Source organism: Lactuca sativa, chromosome 4 (genome assembly GCF_002870075.4).
Source record: "Lactuca sativa cultivar Salinas chromosome 4, Lsat_Salinas_v11, whole genome shotgun sequence".
Lineage (NCBI taxonomy): Eukaryota > Viridiplantae > Streptophyta > Magnoliopsida > Asterales > Asteraceae > Lactuca > Lactuca sativa.
In genome coordinates, this window is record NC_056626.2 from 102,235,764 (window position 1) to 102,261,170 (window position 25,407).

A 25,407-nucleotide genomic window follows, 5' to 3' on the forward strand; every position below is an offset into this window, starting at 1 on the left:
CACGTTAGTGTATAAACAACTAAACGTAAGTATATCTTCAAAGTACCAGTTTACAAAATGCAAAGTACAATGCTATACTATAGTTTTTAATAACAGCTGGTGAAGCCAGACACACTCTCAAATACAAGTTTTACAAATACAATGGTTTACAAATAAGACGGTTTTATAGGAATAAAACTACTTTTCACATACCACAGAAAATATGGGATTTTCTAGAAGTGTTTTCATATTCAAAATACAAATACACCCATTCAAAACATAAAGACTTATGTACTCACTCAACTTATTGTTGATACTCTCTTTTCAAATTACTTGTATTATCAGGGAAATAATAACAGGTACTCCCCGAGCCTTTTGAGAAGATGAAGCCATTAGGAGTCTTATCTTCTTCCTTTGTATAACTGTTTTGGTTTCAATATACAATGATTGAACACATGTAAATATTACACTTTTAAATACAATGGTTGTTTGTACTTTGATTACTATGATGCATGTGTTGTGATACTAGAAATGTAACAGCCCGGAATTCCAAGTATTGTAATAATTATGTTTTTGGGGTGTTTTAAGAGGGGACTCGGCGAGTTGGAGCCTAGACTCGCCGAGTAGGATCGCAGACCTGGTCGCGGGTTTGCGACTGGACTCGACGAGTCCAGATATGGACTCGGCGAGTCTGCGCTGTTTAGCGAAAACCCTAACCGTTCAGGTTTGGGACGTATAAAAAGGACTTATTGGCCGTCATTGTTCATTTTAGCATTCTGAGAAGAACCCTAAATCGATTGTGTGCATCTGGAGCAAGGATTATAGGCCATTGTTGATTATAGAAGAGTGGTTGTGCAAGGAAGAGAAGGGATTGGCTAAAGGAGCAGCAAGGGAGTCACATTCTGAGGATTGGGGACACAGAGAATACATCATCCAGGTGAGAATTCGAGTATACTCTGCTATGTTGATGTGTTTATGAAATTAGGGTTTGTGGAACCCTTTTGTGATTAGATTGAATGCTACCCTAGTCCCCCAAACGATTGTGACTCTGTATTGGGACCTTTGGAGGTCCAGAATGTCCCATGCCTGTACATTTCGGGAATTGATGAAGGTTTTGGATTGGAATCCTTATGCCTTAGGTCAATATGTATGTTATGAATCATGGGGTGTATCATGAGCACCAAAATGAGGACCTTACGTGATGGATCAGTCTAGGAAGGCCAGACCTATGAATGGTCGGAGCAGTTCTGACCTTAGGAAGCAGTTTGAGCGGTTGCATGGCATGGACTCACCGAGTCCGATGAACAGACTCGGCGAGTAGCTTGAAGATTTACTGGGACTCGTCGAGTTGTTCTTCAGACTCGGCGAGTTGAGTCGGGGTGGCCCCGTGATTCTTCCAGGAGGAACTCGTCGAGTAAAAAGGGGATACTCGACGTGTAGAAAGGGTGTCTTAAGGAATCGGAGAGTTAAGGGCGAGTGGACTCAGAGTCGTTGAACTCGGCGAGTCTTGGGGTGACTCGGCGAGTTAGATCGCGGGTTGAGTGAAGTTCTGAGTATGGGGACTCGGCGAGTCATAGGGTTGACTCGGCGAGTAGGGTCAGTCAGGGGTTGACCTTGACCTTGTCTTTGACCAAGGATTTACCAGTGGTTCCAGGGGTATTTTGGTAATTGTTGTTATTGTTTGAGTTCAGTGCATTGGTGACTGTCCAGAGGTGGAGATCGTATCAGTGATCGGAGCAGCTTGAGCTATCTGTTCAGTCGGCAGTTTCGAGGTGAGTTATCCTCACTATATCGCTAGGGTTTATGGCACCAATGCCAACCCTTTTATCGGATGGAAATCCGGGTAGTTGTCAGTTGTTATATGTTATGGGCCGGAAGGCAATACATGTTATGGGCCGGAAGGCATTACTATGTGGACCGGAAGGTCATGGCCTGGAAAGGCGTATGTATGCATTTAGTATGTTGACTGATTCATAGGGTAAGGTTATGCTAGTGATCGACCAGACCGGTATCTTGTTTAAAGTAATGCTATGATATGTGATCTGTTGATTGATTGTTGTCTATGAACTGCTATATGATTATTTGTTATATTATATATGCATTTTATGCTTATGGGCCGGAAGGCGATATGTTATGGGCCGGAAGGCAATATGTTGTGTGATGGACCGGAAGGTCGGCGTGGGTAGGATCGGAAGGTTTACCCAGCAGGGACGGAAGTCCCCTGAGACACATGGACCGGAAGGTCAGGGCCTGGAAAGGCGTATATGTGGTTGGTATTCTGGGGGTATCTCACTAAGCTTTCGGGCTTACAGTTGTGGTTTTATGTTTCAGGTTCTCAAGAGGCTGTGGCAAGGCAAAGGCGTGATCGTACCGTTCCTCGCGTTGGTGTTTTATGATATAAACCTGGGGAAAAATACTCTGTTAAATAATGTATTGAAAACCTTTTTGTAACAACGTTATTAAATGACTGGTTTTGAAAAGTTTTAATTGTTTGGAAATTTTGGATGTTACAAGAAATGAAGTCCTCCACCCCCGGACGTTTCCGCCGTCTGGTTTGGGGGATGTGACATAACCCTTTCTTTTTCTTCTGCCTCACGAAATATTCATTGGTGCTTATCTATTTGGTTTCACGATCCTTTCTTCTTTTAAGTTCAGGTTCGTCGGGCTCTTCTTCTTCACTGTTGTCAACGATTGATTCTTTGTTGAGCTTTTCCTTGCCTTTTGAATCTGAAACTACATTATCATTCGGTCCATTTTCTTTCTTTGGCATGAAAGTGGGCTATGGTTTTCCTTCTTAGATTGCTTTTCTCCCCCTTTTTTTGGAATTGAGCTTGATTCCGAAAGAGTTTCCAATCTGCTGAGCATTACAAACACCAGGCGAAGCTTTTCAGACATGTGCTTTTTAATTGTGATTGTGATCATCGAATCACGAGTCTCTATGATATCCGAAAGAAGAGTGTTCACATCTGCTACACATCTTTTCAAGACAACCTTTTCAGACAGAAGATCGTTAATCCGTTTCTCGTCTTGCTCAATCTGAATAGTTAGGACTTTCACCTTTTCAGTCTTAACCGCGAGAGCATCCATTGTGTTGGAAACAAAACCTTAAAGATCGAAAAGATTCAAATAGATAAGTAACAAGAACACGATATTGATCAAACCAGTGCTGAATGATTAATAGTCATGCCTCAGAAGAACTCGATGAATAATTACTTCTTTAGAGGCGTAAAAAGGGTTACAAAATATTATGATAGTTGTCAAAATACGATGCATGCATGCACCTTATATACCCTAACTCTAGAATTAAATAGGAGTGGACAGTCCCAACTCGTTTATACAAACGGGCTAAACAGAAAGGCCCAATGACGCAATACATAATACTCAATAATCTCCCCCTTTGCGTAAATGGAGACCACAATCCATCAATTGGTGATTCGCTTCTGCACTTCGTAGACTTTGGTAATGAAGCATAACAGCAGCTTGCCAACCTGGATATACCACAAGATCATATCCGAGAAACACTTGACATTATCCTTGGGGTTGCCTTTGAACTTCGTACCAAATCAAGAATAAACTCCAGAAAAGAAGTAGTATACAAATGCTTGTCTTCAAGATAGAAGTATGACTTTTGACGGTCTGCTCCTGCAAGTTGTCTAGACGAGTATACCACGAACCATCCTTGCTTATAAAATTTTCCTAGCTTTAACTTTTCAAAGTCCTTTGGAGCTTCCTTAGGAACAACGCTCAGTTTCTTCCTTAAAACAGTGGCAATATCCACATCCATCGATCCAACTTCTTGAATGTATGACTTGATCATAAGTTGAAGATGGGACATCACAGGTTCATACTTCTCATTTTCTCGCAACAACATGTTGAAAAGCACCATCAGTCATGGGGGTTCAAACAAGGTAGGTCTGCGAGGGTAAATTTGTAGGCTTGACAAGCTAATCCTCTCGCAACCTTAAACTTCGCATTAGGGATGTTTTTGGTCTCAATCAGCCTGATGACTTTCATAGCAACAATCTTGTTCGCACTCCAGGTTTCAAACTGGGGCTTCATGTGCTTCAATTAAAAGGCAAATAACATTTGATATGCCCTGTTGTCCGTGAACGGTGCCTTCGCAACCTTCACAAAGGCACAAAACCTGAAATCCTTTGGAGTGATTGGAAGGTCCAGTTGTGAATCCTGAGTGTTTTGAATATTAAAATAGGCAACTGGATCCAAACAATATTAGCTTGGTAGATCCATGGCTTGGTTCTGAATACGCTTCAGGGTCCACTTAGGAAATAACAACATTTTGCTTTTGAAAGTGGCCTGAGCTTCCTTTTCATCCTTTTCTTTCTCTTCTGCTTCCCTGACGATGCGATCATGTTCGTCTATTTCTGTTTTGCGAGCCTTCCGCCTTTTGAGCTCAGCTTCATCGGGCTCTTCGTCTTCTTCATCATCAATAATTGGTTCATTTCCAAACAGTTTTTCTTTCCCTTTGGGCTCTTGCTTGATGACAGGTTTTGTAGGTACTTTGGGAGGTTTGTTCCTTTGAACATTGGAGCCACCTTCTCCCCCTTGTTTCGAAACACACTCCGGTTTTGAAACAACCTCCAAATGGTGTAGCATTGTGAACACCGATATGGTTTTCTCATTTAAATGGTTCTTGACTGTGATAGAGATCATGGAGTCCCTTGTCTCAATGATATCAGAGAGCAGTCTAGTAACATCGGTGATACAACTTCTCACCACTGCCCTCTCAGATAGCAATTCATCGACTTGCTTTTCCGCTTGATTAAGCTTGACTTCAAACACCTTTCATTTTTCTTCCTTCAAGGCGAGAGCATCCATAATTTTTCTTTCCATTGCCAAGTCCTCCTGTAGCTTTGTGATTTTCTCAAGGATAGAAGAGTGGAATGCTTCTTGATCAGTCTTAAAGTCCTTGAGAAGTTGAACAAAGTTAGCTTTCTCAGTTTTTAACAACACACCTACATTCTGAATTGCATGATTCGCAGAGGCGGTGTTAGAGTTGTAGGTGGTCTTGTAATCGTTCATGAATTCAATGGTCTCAGTAATTAGTTTATCGACTTTTCCGGTCGTTGTTTTGCAAACATCAGCGGAGTCAGATACTGCTTTAGACATAGTCATATCATTAGCAACATGCTCTTTCATGACTCGCTTGATGATGGACTCAACAGCTGCTTTGGAGTATGCCTCAAAAGAAGAGGCCTTCGTTACGAGAAGTAGCTGATCTATCTTCTCGTGAAGAGAATTGAGTTCCTGTTTCATAAAAAAAGCTTCATCTTCACTGTGAATCCTTATTTAAAAAGGACTATAAGTGAATCCACTCAAATCGTCATCTTTGTCTCCAAAAATCATGTTAGGGTCGTCAGTGCAAATTGGAGAGATTGGTGGTGAAACTTGGTTTGTGAATCCTAAAGTAGTAGCCCCCGTAACAGATATGTTGATTGTACTTGCAGGTGCATCAGAGGTTTTGGTTAGTATGGTGGAATCAGTAAAACTAGGGATAGAAATTGGAATAGTTGTTGGTGGTTGAGATGATACTGGTGGTGTACAGGGTGCAATTGTGATGGGGATAGAAGTGGTGGTTTTTGGTAAAGAGGAGGAGAAGGAACAAAATCGTTAAGTGGTGGAGTTACCTCACGATTCGGAGATGGATCCTTGGTGTGAACAGGTGGGTCAGAGCGAAATTGATCTTCCTCCGCAGTGCGAACATGCACTTCTTCTTCAGTACGAACCTGCTGGCCGTCTTCAATGCGAACCTCAGACTCAGAGTCAGAGCTTTTTTCTTCACTCTTATATGGTGAAGGAGTTAGAGACTTTCGTCTTCTAGCAGACTGCTTTCACCTTTTTGGAGCAGTTGTAGATGCAGCAGGAGTCTTTCGCTTTTTGGGTTGAGGTTTTGCAGCCTCAGATGATCCTTCATTTGTTGTGTCTTTCTTGCTAGTCTTCTTAGACCTTCTTCCTCCTTTCTTGGCCTTGTCTGCCTTAGCCAAAATCTCTTGAAATTCTACAGTCAATGGACGAGATCCAGATGGTTGAAGAGTGCGATAACCCTCTAAGATTTTGCTGCTGGGAGGCACATCGCGGAACATAGCCTCAGGGATTGATCCGATGAAGGAAAACATTGAGGGATCGGTCACTATGATGCCAGTAGTGTGCAGGGTTGCGATTGAAGCCATCAAGGCATCTGACATCACTGGAACCTTAAGTTATTTAATTTCCCTGTTAATGAGAACAAGAAATCTCACTGTGACGAGTGGCAGAATGAGTGTTCTGGATTACTTAAGCCCAAAGAATTGAGCCATAATCGACATTTTGGCCAGTATAAATCCCATACATAAGACCCATAAAAAGCTTACTAGCACAATCACTACTGGTGACCCTTTCTGAAAAGGCTTTGAATAAAATTGTGAACATAGCATTCCATGTGGGAGGAAGGTTGGGTTGCTTGAATTTGGAAACGGCAGTGAGAGTTTCCTTGTACCCCATTTGGTAGAACATCTACAAGATAGAAGCGTTTAGAATAGTTTCTGGGTTAATCATGTTGTTTGACTGAGGAAGCCCTAAAAAATTGCAAAAACGGGCTTTGGAAATTGAGGTTTTCTGGTTGTGGATGTCGAAGTAGATTCATTGTTCATTTTTCACATAGTTTGCCGTTGTGTATGCCTTGGAGAGAATCGACATCGGAACATTCTCAAGTTGAGACATGGCGATTTTCATAGGGGAATATTTCAGGAACTCGATGAAAGGTAGCATGTAAGGATCATACTTGACTGGGTCCAGATCGATGATGAGGTGTTGGTGTTCCTTGATGATGAGAAGTGTCAAGTGAACAGTTTGATCTTGAACATATGCTTTTTTGTTGGAGCTGCCTTTGTTGAAGCTTGAAGAAGAAGATGGAGAGTTGAGAGCTTTTTGATCGTTTAGAGATTTTTGAAAGTGGTAATGAGAGATAGAACCGTCAAAATTATTATATACGATTCGATATGTGAGAAAAATCAGGAGAGAGATTGCATCAGTTATTGAAACGTCGCCTGAAAAAGCATGACTTGACAACTGTAGAGGTGTCAGATCCGTGCGTCACACTGCGATAAAGTAGCCGTTGATTCAAATTATTACGCTTCGATTTGAAATCTTATCTCTTAAGATTTTCTACGTCAGCACATCCCCTTTCGCAGTGAAGTAGCGTTACGAATCTATATGGCATGAACGTGTAGTTCAACGAACATGGATACAACTGCGAACCTGAAATATCATTAGTAACCACTACCCAGACTTTTGGAAAATCACAAGGATCTTTGTGCAAGAGTGTCAAAGATAAAGAAATAAATCTAAACATTTCTATGGGATTTAGTGATGTCTAAATAAAGACATGAAACCGTGGATCCCGGGCATAGATCTCTTCCTTCAAAGTCAAGAGAGACTAAGAGGTGTCTGTGTGGTTTCCCGTTGAATAACGATCAAATATTTGATGAGAAACATTGAAAGGCTTCTTTTGATACGGCTTATAAAGGGTGGTTTAGTCTTCTACCGAACTACGAACTTGACATAAGTGCGAAAGTTGGAAGAAGTACTCGTGTGACCAGTGTAGTCAGTTGAACGAGTAGGTTTGAAACTATTTTAGTAACATGGATAAAAATTGAAATACCAAAAAAAGATAAAACTGGATCCATTGGGAAGAAATATCTTAGGACTAGAATATTTCATTAGGATCACACAAAAGAAAAGAGATTTCTTAGTACAGACCACGAAGGTGGATTTTCGTTAATTCCTTGGTGAAAATACTAGAACATTTGATTGTTCACCGTCAATTCATGAAATGTATTGAATTTTAGGTTTCACTTAGTTCGTGGTTTACAAGACTAAGATCATGAACACAGATGTTGTGTAACCATAAACCTCAATGGTAATATCTAAGAATATCAAGGGTTACAAGTATGAATGAGAAAGTAATGGAGAAATGTAAAGATGGTTATTAGAAAGCAAATGTACCTTTGCAATGTGAAAGTGACCATACAAATAAATCTTAACTCAATGTGAGAAGTGTAAGGTAGCTCATGATTGATGTGAATCAGTAGCCTGATTTGGAAGAATTGATTTTTAGTATCAACTCATTAAGGCTTCGCATTTGAGTCGTTGAGGCTTAGGTCAACATGTAACAACATGCTTCTAGGGACACTTAGCTAATACATACGTAAAGAGAGTTATACGTGCCCCATCACACAAATTAATAGATATTGCGAACATCTTCTTCCATGATCTTGGTGTGAAATTATTCATTTTGGAATTTTTAGTGTTGTGAAAATAAAAGAAATAAAAAAAATAAACACATGATGAAAATATTTTTGTATTTTTATTTTTCTGAAAAACAGTAAAACAGAAAAAAATATATATATATTTTTGGATTTTGAGAATTTCTGAAAAGAAATAAAAACAGAAAGTAAGCAATAATATACAAAAAGTACAAAAGGATATGAAAAACCAAACCACGAATGAACAGTGTTCTGCGAACTATTGCGAGCGTTCGCACCGATTCACATCCATAAATACCACTGCGAATGAACAATTGACTGCGAGTTACAACGAACGTTTGCACCGATTCGCAGTGAAACTTTATGAGTGCAAAAGTGGGTTTTGTACAGATTCAACATCCATCATTCCCAAACTTTGAAGTATTCTATTGAAGGTTGTTTAAGGTAGGGCATTGGTGAATATGTCAGCTACCTGATCAACAGATCTAACAAAATGTATCTAGATGTTGCCATCTTCCACATGATCTTTTATGAAGTGATACCTCAGTGCTATATGTTTCATCTTTGAGTGTTGCATTGGTTTGTGACAAATGTAAATTGCACTTTCCGAGTCATAATAAAGAGGAATTCTTTTCATCCTTAATCCATAGTCGCGAAGCTGGCTTTGAATCCAAATGACCTGGGATGTGCACGAAGCTGCAACTATGTATTCACCCTCAGTTGTTGACAATGAAACACACGTTTGTTTCTTTGATTGCCAACTCACTAGTTTGCCATCAAGAAATTGGCATCCACCAGTTGTGCTTTTTCTATGTAATTTGCATCTCCTTAGGTCAGCATCTAAGAATGCTTGCACGAAAAACCCTGAGTTTGCAGGATACCAAATTCCAAGAGATGACTTTCGTTTCAAATACCTAAAGATGTTCTTAACCACCACCATATGGGGTTCAAAAGGTTTGGCTTGGAACCTAGCACAATGACAGACTAAAAACATAATATCCAATCTACTGGTTGTCAGATACATTAGTGAACCTAGTCAGTTTTGTTCTGATGCCATTGGAACCTTTGCGTTTGAGTCTCCCACCATTCCAAACTTATCGAGTAAGGTGTTCGTGTATGCTTCCTGATTTATAAAAATTCCGTCTGGTCCTTGTCTAATGTTTAATCGAAGGAAAAATTTAATTGGACCCATTGAGCTCATCTCAAATTTAGTTTCCATCAATTTTCAGAACTCAGCTGTTAGGCTGGACTTAGTAGATCCGAAGATGATGTCATCAACATTGATTTGGACGATCATCAAGTGGTCACCCTCTTTCTTGCGAAAGAAGGTTGGGTCAACCGAACCTTGTTTGAATTTGGACATTTTAAGAAAACGAGTTAATGTTTCATACCAGGCTCTTGGAGCTTGCTTTAGACCATAGACTACCTTATCGAGAATATAGCAGTGGTTTGGATACTTTTCGTTCAAGAACCCAGGTGGTTGCTCCATGTAAACTTTTTCTTCTAGTTCACCATTTAGGAACGCACACTTCACATCCATTTAAAAAACTTCCAGGTTCTTATTTGTAGCATATGCCAAGAATATGCGAACGGATTCCAACCTCGCAACTGGTGCGAAGGTCTCTTCGTAGTCAATACCTTCTTCTTGACAGTAACCTTTGAACACAAGTCTTGCTTTGTTCCTGATTACGTTCCCTTCTTTATCCATCTTGTTGCGAAATACCCATTTCAAACCAAAAACTGATGCATCTGGTGGAGTTGGAATTAGTCTCCAAACCTTGTTACGTTCACACTCATTGAGTTCATCTTGCATTACTTGCACCCAATAAGAGTGATCAAGAGCAGCGTCGATGGTTTTGGGGTCAATGTTGGATACAAAATAGTTAAACAAACAAAATTCTACTTTTGAAAATAGTGAAATTTGCTTCGCTTTTAGTTGGGATCGTGTAAGGACACCGGCATAACATTCACCAATAACTTGAGCTTTTGGGTGATATCTGGTTCATTTGGTCATAGGAGGATAATTGGGATCTAAGGATGGATTTAGTTCAACATTAATTTCCTCAAATTATGATTGAACGGATTAAGCATCCGAATCATCATTCCCTTCCTTATTCTCCCCCTCGAATGATGCGAACTCATTAACTTCAGGAATCGAATCATCGCCTGCGAACAGAGCTTCATGAGTCATTGAAGAAGGTGAACGATCTCCATCAGAGGGAGGTTCAGAAGGAACATGTGAAGTGAAACCCTCCCCCTCCAGTGGAGTATTCGTGCTTTGAGTTGTTACATCCTCCCCTGAAAGTGTGAACTAGATTTAGAATCCTCCCTCGAGAGCAATGTTCCTGTGTTGAGGAATGTTCGCAGTGGGTGGCTGTTGTGGCATGTCTTTTGTAGCATCATCAGTGATCTTCTTAAGTTCATCTACTTTGTTATCAGCTGCCTTAGCTTTAGATGTGATAGCTTTCTCAGGTTCATCAAAGAGTAACATGAATTCCTCATCTACGTTGGAAATAGGAATAACAATAGGACAAGGCTTAGGAAAGATTTCCTGTATTTGACTTTCATTTGACTGAATGCTCTTTAGATAGTTATCATCAAACGTTACATAATAGTTTTCTTCTATTTTCTTTGATCGTTTGTTGAGAACCTTATATGCCTTAGAGGTCAGTGAATATCCCAAGAATATACCCTTATCAGCTTTCGCATTGAACATGTTCCTTTGTTCCTTAGAGTTGAAGATGAAACACCTGGAACCAAAAACATGGAAAAACTTGACATTAGGTTTACGATTATTTAAAAATTCATGTTGTCACACCCCAAAACCATGAACGGCGGAAACGTTCTGGGGCGGAGGACGTCATGTACAGTATCACAACAACGAATAGTAGTAAACAAGCAACAACATCATCCATTGTATTAATAATATAAATTTATACAAGTGTGTTCTGTCAAGTTATATAGACACCAAAAATACATATCAAAATAAAAACGAGTCTTGAACGGACTCCATCTTCTCAAAACCTGGCACCTGTACCTGTCTGCTGGTGACCTGAGAATACAAGTTATTTTGAAAGCGAGTATTAGCTTTAAAGATGGTGAGATCATAAGTATATTAGTTTCTGTATTTGTATGAAAGTATTCGTAAGATGTTTTGTAAGATTGTTTTGTAAGATTGTTTTGTAAGATGTTTGAACTCTCCTAGAAAACCCTATGTTTCCTACTAGTTGTAGCCTTCTACCAAGGCATCTAGTATCTGTGTGTGTGTCACTTGTAAGAATGTGTATTTTCCCAAATCCGAGTATCAAATACCAAAAATATAGTTTATACATTACCATGCATCGTGTGAATATTCACAAAGTGAATGTAATGGGAAAATATCATAGTACTGTAGTATTTGTAATAAGTGACTACTGCTGTACTAACTACCTTAAACCAATTGATATTTAAAGTAACATGTGATCGACCTGTATCCTGCTACCGACTCTAATAAAATGACGATGTAAGACGCTGTAAGAAATGACATTTGGCACCCGTAGACTTGCAAGTCCCACTGTAGCGAGCAGCAAGGTGTAGGATAGTTATTTCAGTATAGATCTATACGCAAACTCATACGCTCCCTAATTAAGGAGATTCTGGATACAAAAATGGTCATGGTAGGTAGTGCCATGCCCCGTTTAATGGCTCACATAACTACATGAATGTATATGTAATGAATGTGCTACCTGTATTGTGTGTTCTTTCTCTGTCTAGCCTGTATGTACTGTAATGTTCTGCGTGTGCTAGCTGTAATGTATTCTCTCTCTATCTAGCATGTACAGTAATGTACTGTGTGTACTAGCTGTATTGTGTGCTCTCTCTCTATTTAGCAAGTATTGACTCATGAATGAACTGACTCATTGTATGATTCTGCGTTCTAGTAATAGTTTTAGTATCTTCCTAAACTACCCCTATGGTAGTTTACTAGTAATGTATGATCATGTTTGTATACCCTTGCTACCCAAAGGTATGGAACTGATTGAAGGAACTTTTATGACTATGTATGTATACATGATATACAACTAATATTTAAAGGACCTTCGGACGGATAACCGATGCCCTAAAGCCACATCCAAACAAGGAAAAGGAATTAAAGCGAGCTGGCCTTCCTAAGCCTTTTAAACATTGCTTATATAACCATACATACATTGACATGCATTTGACAATATATAAGTATGAAAGAGTTTAAGTAAAAGTAGTTGACAAGTAAAAGAGTTTGTAAAACAGTTTGAAGTAAAGCAGTTTGATAACACAATTTGAAAAGTAAGAATCCACTAGTTTAGTCGTTGTTAATCACATGTGATTGATATAATAACTAGAATTGTTGAACTTGTATTCCACCCCATAAAAGCATTTAAAAACATTTAAAAGGTTAATTAAGCGGTATGAACTCACCTGTAGTGAGTGGTATGGACGAACTGAAGAAATAGGTTTGCTAGGTGTCAAATGAAGACTTGTACAAACACAATGATCCTAGTTAACATATAAATACACATATATGTATCCAATTAGTCTTTAAACAACTAATTTACAAAGTTAAGACATCCTAAGACAAGTTAAACACTTTATATTAGTGTTATAAGTCCCAAGGATTGCATCTAAGTGTTGTAGGACAAAGCTATTGGGTTTAGGGTGCAAAAGAACCCCTTTCTTGAGTTTACGGTTTTGTGTCCTAAACTCATTGAGTTAACGGTCATAAACCCATGATTTTATGGCCGTAATCTCATACTCCTTTGACAATTTGTTGCCTTGAAGGTTTATAAGTCCCTAGAATCATTTGTACTTGATGTATAAGCCTAAGGAAGAAGTTAGGGCACCGTTTCCCTCCTTTGAGGAGTTTACGGCCCTAAGACCAGTTCCCTTTGGGTTTACCATCGTAAACCCTCATGGAATATGGTATTTTGATGTTTTCAAGTCCTTAATATATCAATGAAGGGATCCATGATAGTTACTAAGGCATAGGAAGGGACTAGGGTCACTTTGGCCCCTAAAGAAGGGTTTATGGTCCAAGGTGTTCTTGGACCGTAAACACCTTTGATCTTGGTATTTCCTTGTGTTTTCTTGATGTAAAGATGTATACCAAGCTCTATGATACTCTAGGATAGAAGTACTTACAATATAGAAGCTTGAAATGAGCAAAAAGTCCAAGAACACTAATGTGTGTTCTTGGTGTTCTTGGTGAAACTTGAAGAATCAACCTTTTGGAAAGATTTCATGGATAGAAGTGTGTTAAATCACTAGATTCAGTGATATACTAAATTGAAAGGGTTATAAAACTTACTAGATTAAAGATCTTGAAGAAAACTTGGATGATACTTGAGAGAGTTTGAGATTTGGATCTTGAAAGTTGTAAAAATGGTAAAAATAACTAAGTGTTACCTTTATACCACCTTCTTTTAGGGTTTACGGCCGTAAACTCCTTGTTTAGGCTGTAAACTCTAAAATTTTGATGTGTCGGGACTTTATTGTTGCACAATAAACCCTAGGGCATCCTCTCTCCTGATATCTCTCAAAGTGTTAATCCTGAAAAACTCAAACTTATTCTAAAAGTCTGAAAATTAACAGTAAATGTTCTGACTTCTATTGACTTGATATTTTGTACATAATAGAAATTTCGGGTTGTCACATCATCCCCTCCATATAAGGAATTTCGTCCCGAAATTAGAGTTTAAGGAAATAAGCAGTTACAAATAGCTAAGTAAAAAGACGAGGATATTTCAGTTTCATCTGATCCTCACGCTCCCAAGTGAATTCAGGTCCTCGTTTGGCGTTCCAGCGAACCTTCCCTATGGGGATATTGATGTTTTTCGTTTGCTTGACCTCTCGGTGCATGATCTCTACTGGTTCTTCCACGAAGTTGAGGATCTCGTTTATCTCGATCTCGTCGAGTGGGATTACAAGAGTCTCGTCAAACAGACACTTTTTGAAGTTTGATACGTGGAAGGTAGAATGTACGTTACTGAGTTCGCGCGGTTAGGTAAGTTTGTAAGCTACATGGCCGATTCTTGCGAGAATCTCGAAAGGCCCAATGTACCTTGGATTTAGCTTTCCACGCTTTCCGAAGCGTATCAAGCCCTTCCAGGGTGAGACCTTCAATAGAACACGGTCACCCACCTAGAATTCCAACGGTTTCCTATGTTTATCAGTGTAGCTTTTCTGTCGGTCTCTGGAGGCTTCCAATCGTTCACGGATCTGAACGATATTCTCCTTCGTTTCGCGTATGATCTCTGGACCTGTGAGAGTGCTATAAGGAACTCGTACTTTAGCTAACTGGGTATCACCCACCTCAGCCCAGCACAGAGGGGATCTGTACTTTCGGCCATAGAGGGCCTCGAATGGAGCAGCCTTTATGCTCGTGTGATAACTGTTGTTGTAGGAAAATTCGACAAGGGGTAAATGAGTATCCCATGCTTTCCCAAAGTCGATCACATAGGCTCGCAACATATCTTCCAAGGTTTGGACAGTTCTCTCACTTTGCCCATCGGTCTGTGGATGGTAGGCTGTACTCATGTCCAGCCTAGTAACTAAGGAACTTTGTAACGACTGCCAGAACCTCAAAGTGAATCTACTATCTCTGTTAGAGATAATGGATAAAAGAACACCGTGCAGTCATACAATCTCTCTAATGTAAGTTCTTGTAAGTTTCTCCATCTTGTCTGTTTCCTTGATAGGCAGGAAGTGTGCAGACTTGGTCAGTCTGTCGACGATGACCCATATGGTATCAAGTCCACCCGTTGTCTTGGGCAACTTGGTTATGAAATCCATAGTGATCCGCTCCCACTTCCATTCCGGTATCTCAGGCTGTTGTAGTAGACCGGAGGGTTTCTGGTATTCGACCTTGACCTTTGCGCAAGTAAGGCATTTACTCACGAAGGTAGCAATTTCTGCTTTCATGTTAGGCCACCAGTATAACTTTTTAAGATCCAGATACATCTTATCTGAACCTGGGTGCACGAAATAAAGAGTGTTTTGCGCCTCATTCATGACCAAGTCTCTGAAACCACCAAGTTTCAGGGTCCAGATCCGGTCCATGAAATAATTAGCTCCGCCACCCTTAACCTCCGAGTTCTTATCGATCCCTCTCAGGGATTCACCCGCCACATTTTCAGGCTTCAAAGTGTAGAGCTGAGCTGCCTTAATTTGTGTGGACAAGTGCGAATGGATAGTCATAGTCAATGATTTGACTCTATGACCTGAATATTCCTTCCGATTTAGGGCGTCAGCTACTACATTGGCTTTACCCGGATGATAATGAATTTCGCATTCATAATCACTGAGTAGCTCGACCTACCGTCGTTGCCTCATGTTGAGCTCCTTATGGTCGAATATGTGTTGTAAGCTATTGTGGTCTATAAAGATAGTGCTTTTCATACCGTACATGTAGTGTCTCCAGATCTTTAGAGCAAACACAACTGCTCCCAGTTCAAGATCGTGGGTCGTGTAATTGACCTCACGTGTCTTCAGCTGTCTCGAGGCATAGGCGATGACCTTACCTCGCTGCATCAGAACACATCCGAGTCCTTGATTTGATGCATCGCAGTAGACAACGAAGTCTTCTATTCCTTCGGGGAGGGATAGTATTGGTGCGGTGCATAAGGCTCGTTTGAGCGTTTAAAACGCTCTTTCCTGCTTCTCTTCCCAGTCAAAGGCCACGCCCTTCTGGGTCAGTGTTGTAAGAGGTTTCGCAATGCGAGAGAAGTTCTAAATGAACCTGAGATAGTAGCCAGCGAGGCCTAGAAATTGATGAATTTCTATAGGCGTCTTCGATGCTGACCAGTTCTCAATGGCTTTGATTTTGGAAGGGTCCACCTGTATTCCCTCTTCGCTAACCACGTGCCCTAAGAATTCGACTCATCGAATCCAAAATTCACATTTCGAGAACTTCGCGTAGAGCTTCTCCGAACGTAATGTTTCTAAGACCTGACGCAGATGTTGACTATGCTTCTCTGTACTAAGAGAGTAGATAAGTATGTCATCGATGAAGACGATGACGAACTGATCCAAGTAAGGATGACACACCCTATTAATCAAGTCCATGAATACTGCGGGCACATTTGTTAATCCGAACGGCATCACCACGAATTCGTATTGCCCATAACGAGTACGGAAGGCTGTCTTCGGAACATCCTCCCCTTGCACTCGTAGTTGGTGATATCCGGATCTCAAGTCGATTTTTGAAAAGAAGTTCGCCCCTTGAAGTTGGTCAAATAAATCGTCGATACGAGGCAACGGATAACGATTTTTGACGGTCAGTTTGTTGAGCTCCCTGGAGTCGATGCACATACGAAACAATCCGTATTTGTTCTTGACGAACAAGACTGGAGCTCCCCAGGGTGAGAAGCTTGGTCTTATAAAGCCCTTGCTGAGCAGTTCGTTAAGTTGTCAGGACAGTTCTTGCATCTTTGTAGGTGCTAGATGATAGGGCGATTTGGCTACGGGGGTAGCCCCTGGAACTAAGTCGATTCGGAACTCGACTTGACGTTGCGGAGGTAATCCTGGGAGTTCTTATGGAAAGACGTCGGTAAAGTCGTGTACTACTGGAATGTTCTGAATGTCCTTCGTTTCTTGGCTCACATCGACCACATGAGCAAGGAATGCTCAACATTCCTTTCGCAAGAATTTCTGAGCTTGAGTTCTCGAGATGATACGAAGGTTCGTGCCAGGTTTGTCGCCATAAACTACTAGGGTTTCTCCAGACAGCAGATTAAGGCGAACAACCTTTTCGTAACATATGATATCGGCACTATGTAAACTCAACCAATCCATGCCGATAATGACGTCGAAAGTTTTAATTGAGACCGGCATGAGATCGATCGAAAATGAATGGCAATCTAAATTTAGGGTACACCCTATGAATATACTGCTAGTGCTCTCTGTCTTTCCATTAGCCATTTCTACGGTGAACGGTTCATTAAGTGCTCATGATTTTTGCTTAAGTAAATGAGCAAATCTTTGGTTCACAAAACTCCTCTCCACTCCACTATCAAATAGAATGCATGCATAAGAGTTATCGAGGAGGAACGTACCAGTGACCACTGTGGGGTAGGCAACCGCTTCCTCATGGCCTATGCCCAGAACTCTTGCCGCTCCATCGGCAAACCCTGCCTTCGGGCAGTTCCTTTTGAAGTGGCCTACCTCGCCACATCCGTAGCAAGTTTGGCCCACTCCAGCACTAGGGAATTGATTGATTGGCTTCGTAGGAGCTTTATAGAAACGGACAGTGTGCCCCTTCCCGTTGTAGTTCAGACACTGCGTCTCCCGGCAGGCACCGACATGATGGAAGTTGCATTTGTTGCACTTGGGCAAACTTCCGGCGTACTGCTTTACCGGAGCAGCAGCGTCAGGTGCTATCGCAGCATGTACTGCCATGACCTGCTACTTTTTGGCAGCCTTAGCCTTCTTTTTGTCATACCAAAACTTCCACTTGGAATCAGCGGTTCTTGCGGGTTCTGAGATGGCCAGGGTAGTTGTTGCGGCCGGGGTATGAACCCTGATATTGCCATATTTATACCTATTTTAGGCAATATTTAAGTACATTTTTATTAAATAAGTTGGTAATTTGTTTAGAATAATGGTACTTATGAGTTTTAATGTTATTTGCTGCCAAAAAGAAGACATTTTGAAGAAAAGGGACTAAAAGCGTTAAAGGAAGAAACTTTGGGAATTAAAAGATTAAAGGAAAAGAAAATCTGGAAAAAGCGTTCTCACGTCGTGAGAACTTGAAGATTCACGACGTGAGAGTTAGTTCTAGAAGATATGTACGTAGGTGAAGGAATCCTTGATGGGCACGGTTATCTAGAACTGACGAATATCTTATTATTCACGACGTGAATTTGTAAAAATCAGCAACTATATAAACCCTTGACCATTATGAATAAGAGAGACTTTTGGCTAGAGAAAGGAGTTCCAGAAGGCGATTCTGAGCAAAAGAAAAGTCCTGAAAGAGGGTTTCAACATCAAAAGAGTGAAGGTCCATAATTTAGTTTATTTATTTGTTAACTAGGAACATGTTTCATTACACTTTGATTTGTGTTAGTATGTTAGTTGCTATTATGAGCAGCTGAATCTAGCTACTCTTGTTTAGCTAGATGAAGCTTCCAGCTTATGAATAGCTTAATTTTTATGGATTTATTTAGTTGGTAAATTGCTTGTGTTTGATTTGTATTTACCTAGCATGCTTGTGTTTGTTTCTCTAGTTGCTTAATGTCATGTTCTGTGTAGCTTAGTGACCATTAACTGCATGAACTTGTTTACCTAATGATTTAGTGAACATTAAATTGTTAGAGCTAGGATTGACCAATCTTAGTTAGTAACTAGAATAAATAAACTTAGCTATGATAGAGAACGTGGATTGTGACTATAATTGCGTTTACATAATAAATCTTACATAGCATATTCATATTCATAATTGGTTCTGTGTTCAATTGTGTGTGACCATACATAGTTTGACATGAATTAATTAATTATTGGTAAAGTTAGAATTACATTACTAATACAATTAAAACCAACTAGATAATCCATAATCATTAGTTAGCCATAAGGAAGTAGTGGATTCGAACTAGACAAGAATGTGTTTTTACTTATTGATTGAATTTGAGTTAAGTTCGTCTGATCTTGTAAAATCAGATAAAAACCCTTTATAAACTTGTTAATAATTAGGTTAATTTGATAGCAAATAGATTAATTAGTAACACTGTTCCCTGTGATCGACACCCGACTTACCCAAGCTATACTGTAATCCGACTAGGTACACTGCCTATAAGTGCATAGTTAGTTTAAGTTTGTTAGGTTATAAATATTAAAATTAGTGGGTACTTTCGTGCACATCAAGTTTTTGGTGCCGTTGCCGGGGAATGGCCAGTTTATTAGTTTATTTAGTTGCGTTAGATTAATCGACCCTTTTTGTGGAATAAAATCTGCAAAAAGTTAATTAGTTATTTATTTTTGTTTATTAGCTTAGTTTATTAGCATATAAGAAAAAAAATTGTTTTCTGTTTCTGTCACAGAGTTCACGATGTGAGTTTTATAAACTCACGATGTGAAAGTTGCGATTTTTAGTTTTTAGTTTATTTTTCTATTTCAGTTTTACGTTTTTTTATTGTGTTTAGTTTGTTCATGACCAGAGGATCTACCACACCTTTGGTGCCACCAATTGAAGATCCCGAAGCTGCACTTCACAAGAAGACTGATAAGAAGACGCCACTGCAAGAATTAAAGTCAGCATTTTCAAGAAAGTCGGGAAAGAAGACATGAGAGTCAAGTTCATCCTCAAGGCACAAGAGCAATTTTGAACACTTGGATCAAATACCCGTCCAAACCGAATCCGAATACGATACCGAGCCCGAATTTGAAGAACATACGAGCGAACCCGAGAATGAGCCAATGAACGAGATTGCAAAAATTGAAGAGATGTCCATGGGAGCTTACAAGAAGCGGATCCGATAAGATGTGGGTCCCGGTTTAGTTCAACCCATAATACCTGCCACTGCCACATTCGAGCTGAAGGGGCACATCTTGACTGCACTGAAGGATATCCCATTTTTGGGAAAGATCATGAGGATGCTTTTAAGCATTTAGATGAAGTCAATGACATTGCGGATTAGTTCAATGTCCCAAATGTCAACAGAAACGTTGTCTTGCTTAGGATGCTTCCCATTAGTTTCAAGGGAGCTGCTAAAGAGTGGTTAAAATCACTTCCACCGAGCACAATCACCACTTGCGCTCAAATGCGTGAGCAATTTCTGGACCAGTTTTGCCCATCATACAAGATAGCTAAACTCAAGAAGGCAATATCCAACTTTGAGTAACAGCCAGGGGATTCATTATACGAAGCATGGGAGCGGTACAAGGGCTTGCTCAGAAATTGCCCTCAACATGATCTAAATGTACAACAAGAGATGTCGATTTTCTATGATGGGGTCAATGTTATGACGAGACAACTCCTTGACTCTCAAGGATCTTTGACAAAGAAAAATCCAAGGGAAGTCAAGGAGCTGATTGAAGAATTCATGAAGCACTCTCGCGAATACCACAACCCTAGGCAAGATGGAATTAAAGGCGGTGTAGGGGCCCAAACTAAAGACATAGCAGCTGTGATGGCTATGCTGAATAATTTGGATCGAAGGATAACACAAATGGACCAGTCAATTCATGCCATGAGAGTGGGTTGCGAGAGGTGTAGTGGTCCGCACTTGACCAAGGACTGCCATTTAGATGAGTTTGGGAACAGAAAAGCTCAAGTGTGCTACTCGAGTGGGGATAAGTTTGATGAAGACTGGAGGAAACCAAAGAAGCAGTGACTGCCATATGAAGAGTATAAGAAGCAAAAAGGAGAGAAGTATAGGCAAACAGGTCGAGGCTTCTATCAAAAGGAGTAGCCACCAGCTGAGAAGAAACCCGATCTAGAGACCATGTTGATGAAGTTTATGGAAGCTTCAGAAAAGAGACACGATGCCACTAATTCTGCTATTATTGATCAACAAACTTTAATAAAGAATCAGCAAGCCTCCATCGATAACCTTGAAGTACAATTTGGTCAACTAGCCACTCTGGTTCATGAGAAGTTATCCCCGAAAAATTCCGAAACGAAGGCCCAATCTCATCTAATGGCCATAGATACTGAAGAAGAGGCCATCTCTGAGTTCATAGAAGCCTTAGAAGTTGAACAACAGCAGCCGATCCAAAGTCTAAGAAGCCCAAGCTCGAAAATCAAGATGCTGCTGAATTCCAGAATTCACGACGTGAACCATATAAGTTCACGACGTGGGCCCGTCATGAATAGAAAAATTCTGTAGCTGGTTCGGTTTATCAGCCACCTTTGCCTTTTCCTTCCCGAGCTACCCTTAGTCCACTGGAAAGAGAGCATATAGAGTTTGTTAAGCATGTGAAGGGAATCCCGATTCATACTCCCTTTGTCGAGTCCTTATCCAAAATTCCCGAGCATCATAAATTACTGCAAGATTTGATAGTCACTCGCATGCAATTAAAGAAGCAATCTAAGGTGATTCTAAGTGAGTAAAGCTCAAAAGCTGTGTTGGGAGAGACACTTAAGAAGATGGGAGATCCTGGACGCCTCACTCTTCCGTGTGAATTTGGTAACAAAATGAAGGTTAATGCTTTAGCCGATTCTGGGGCTAGCATTAATTTGATGCCTTATTCATTTTATCAGAAGTTAGAAATTCAGTAGATGAAGGCTACAAGAATGATTATTCACATGGCGAACTGTTCAGTGACACAACCTCGGGGCATTGTGGAGTATATTTTAGTCAAAATTGGAAAATTTGTTTTTCCAATAGATTTTGTAGTGTTGGATATGAAGCAATATCCCGATGTTCCAATTATCCTTGGTCGTCCATTGCTTAATATTGCTGGAGCTTTTGTTGATATTTGCGAGTCTAAGCTCACCTTGAGGGTTGGAGATGAAAAAGAAGTTTTTGGGATAGAAGATGGCCTCCAAAGGAATCATGTTCAAGAAGAGGTGTTCACACTTAATGAAGAAAATGAACTAGAAGAACTAGAAAAGCTTATGGAAGAAGAGATTAAGGAAGTTCATCAAGTCAAAAGAACAAAACCAAGAGCATCTGTTCCATATTTGGTTGAGGTCATTGCTTACAAGAGTCCACCTTCTTGGGTAAGCAAGGAAGATGAGATGACAAGTGATGAAGAGGAGGTCACTTCAAGGGTGACAAAGCCAGTGGTGAAAGAGGAGAAGGATGCCATGGAGTGCAGGGAAGAAACTAAAGGGACCAAACGCAAACTTGAAGAAGAGGTCAAAGCTAAAAAAGAGAATCCAAAGAAGGCGTACAAAAGGCGAGTTAAAGCTTACAAGAGGCGATTCAAGGAACAAAAGATCCTAGTGGTGGATTCTTCCGAGGACCCAATGTAGGTGGCACGGAGTCCAGCTCAAGACTCCAAGAAAAAGAAGTGCTTCTCGGGAGGCAACCCGAGTTTGGTTTGCATTTTTTTCTTTTCTTTTTGCATTTTAGTCTTAAAAACATAGATCATGTCTTCCAACTCGATTATAACATAGTTAAACAATGAATGTGGGGACCCTAAAATGGAAGTAGTAATAATTGAAAATTTAGTTGAAAGCCAAAAATTGATTTAGTATAAATTTTTCCTTCCACACGATATTCACGACGTGAATTTTTAGTAATTCACGACGTGAATAGTGAATGAACTGGATAAATACTCAATAATAGAGTTTAGCCGATTAGACTAAGAGGCCCAAGATTAATCTGTGAGTGCATAGCCCAATTTTAGCCCAGATGAAATTCACGACGTGAATCTTTACGAATTCACGACGTGAGTTTTCAAAGACACAGGAGCACAGAATAAAGCCCTAAAAAAACCAGTTAACCCCCATTTGTTTATACCGCACAAAGTGGAAGCGAAATCTAGTCCCCCCTTGGTTCCCATTGCTCCGATTTTGGCCGATAACTCCCCTAATCTTCTTTGTGCTTACGTAATACTTCCATCAAAGGTAATAATTATTGATTTTTAAGTTTAGTTTTTTCTTTAGTAGATGAACTTGGGGTTAGGCTTCGTTAATTGAGTGAAATGACGAAATTATTGTTGGATTAGGTGTCTAAGCCCATAACTATTATTGGTATGTATTCAACCCGGGAGTAGCATGGTCCATTTGGGTTGCATATCATCAGGAAAATTTGTTAGGATGGACTTTTGAGAGAAGGTTATTTATGGTTTATTAATATATTATAAGTTATAATATATTAATATGAAATCATATGTTTTAATTAGTATGGATCAAGAATTAATTTGGAATTAATTTAGTGATCAAAAGAGACTAATTAAATCTATGGGGACTAGTTATGATAATTAGTTATATTTATATGTGTTGGGCTTATGATCCATGTTGGACCAAGTTTATCTATGGATACATAAAGAGTTGGGCCACATGAACCATGGATCATAAAACCCATGGGTATGGATTATGGGTTATACCCATGACCCTTGGAATCCTACATATAAATAGGTTACTCCATAGCCAAAATCACCACTTCTTTTCTTAGAGAAATATGGAGGTGTTTTGGTAAATGGAATTCTCTCTCAAGAGCCACCTTTGTCCTAGGTGTGTTGTGATTCCATTTGAGGCATTTCATACTATTGGTGCTAAGCTCTTAAGGCCAAATACATCAAGACTTCAAGCCACATAAAAGGTATGTTTCCCTAACTAGTATATTATATGGTTTATGTCAAATGCATGCTAGTTATAGGTTTAATGCCTTGGAAACCATTTGCATGTATAATTAGTGAAAACATAGATCCAAGGTATTTAGGGTTGTATGTGCACCATAGGATGTTGTATTATACCAAAACCCAACAGTGGTATCAGAGACATGGGTTGTTTTCTACTATATTTGATGCAAATGTATTTTTTTTCAAGTTGATGAAAAAAAAGAAAAAAACATGAAGTTTGTCAAATTTTATGATAATTACTTGATTTTATGAAAAACTAATTATTTGTAAAATTTGAGTCACTTTACTACAAGATTTGAATTAGGCCAGTTTATTAAAAGATAGAATGATATGATTATTTTATTTTTTTAAAAGGTTGATCTAAGTGGTTTTAAGGAGTTACAAATTTTGTCATAAAATTTTGGAACTCAAAAGTTTTTTTTTTAAGTTATGATCTTAAGAGTTTTGAAACTTCCATAAGCTATAGATGTGAAATGTCTCATTTATTAACTCTTTAGGTTATGAAGTCTAAGAGTCTTTAAAGGATAATTGTCAAAGTTTCAAGATTTGTATTAGTTTATATGATTATCTAATTTCTTGAAAATTGTTGATGTGAATTATCTTTACTTATGAGTTTAATCTATATCATAGAAAAATTATTTGATTATTGTGTTAATTGGAATATTTGATCTTAATGGTTTTTCTGAACTCCATAACTTGTCCTCAAGTTATGGAAAGTGGAGATTTTTTCTTTTTAAAGTGACATTAAGTCTCATAGGTTATGAAAATAGAAGAGTCTCTATTTTTAATGTCATCATTAAATGATTTAATGTCTTCCATAACTTGTCCTCAAGTTATGGAACTTGATTTTTTTTCATTAAACCTTAATTAAACTCATAAGTTATGAAAAAGCCAAGAGTTTTGAAAGGTTTCAAAACTTGTCCTCAAGTTTTGGAATTTCTAAAGTTACCCCCATGTATACTTTAATTCCAAACTAGACCTTAGAATTTTAAAAGCTAAAATTCAACCCTTATACTTTATAATATTATAAGTTAATATATATATATATATATATATATATATATATATATATATATATATATATATATATATATATATATATATATATATATATGTATAAGAGTAAAGTCAGTCTTACCGTTAGTAGGCCTCATTCACGAAGTCGGTCTATAAGGGGGGTATAAGGTTACTGCCTATAAAATGGCAGTTTAATGGGTGTCCACTCTCACCCACCGCTTCCTTGACCGGTGGAGGGTCGTTAGCCGAACGGGTAGGACAAGGACTATAATTCTCCCTTCATTAAAAGTATTAATGATAAATACTAAGTAACTAAACCTTCTATAAATACCCAATCTTAGTTACTTAGGAAAATGTGAATAAGGTGCTAATCCATGATATTACACTTTGCACTTTGTTTAAGTCGATTAGTGGAGCGTGTGTGGTTAACCGGCACACTAACACGTATTTAACAAGGTAGGCAAAGGGTAACTTAATGTTTATCATAGTATCGATGGAGCGTGTGTGGTTAACCGGCACATCGATTGAGCGGTAAACACTTAAGGGTAACAAGTAATTTGCATGGTTACTTAACACCTTGTTTTGTGATCCTCGGCATCCCAGTCACAAAACCTGAAGGGCACACTCGAGATTGAAACATGCCATTGAAAAGTTTAATGAATCTAAAAAGATCTAGGAGTTTCAAATCCAATTAGAACCTAATAAATTATTTCGTTTTTCATGGTGGAAATTGGTGAATCGTCATTCACCTACCTTCAAATATTCTATAGCTTGGATTACGACATCCCTCTTCCAAGTTATAAAATAGTTTGTTGGGTTCTAGCCTTAATATTTCATATTGGGTGTTATATTAAGGACTTTAAATAAACTATCTTGAATATCTCCCAAAAGA

The 25,407-nt window shown here is 39.2% G+C and overlaps 1 non-coding gene across 1 annotated transcript; it reads right to left on the reverse strand.

Annotated features, from left to right (window-relative positions):
- Positions 1-20,053: 20,053 nt before the first annotated feature.
- On the reverse strand, positions 20,054-20,160 carry LOC111883221 (small nucleolar RNA R71). Its single transcript, XR_002847377.1, has one exon. It is a non-coding gene; the product is annotated as a small nucleolar RNA R71 (small nucleolar RNA).
- Positions 20,161-25,407: the final 5,247 nt, after the last annotated feature.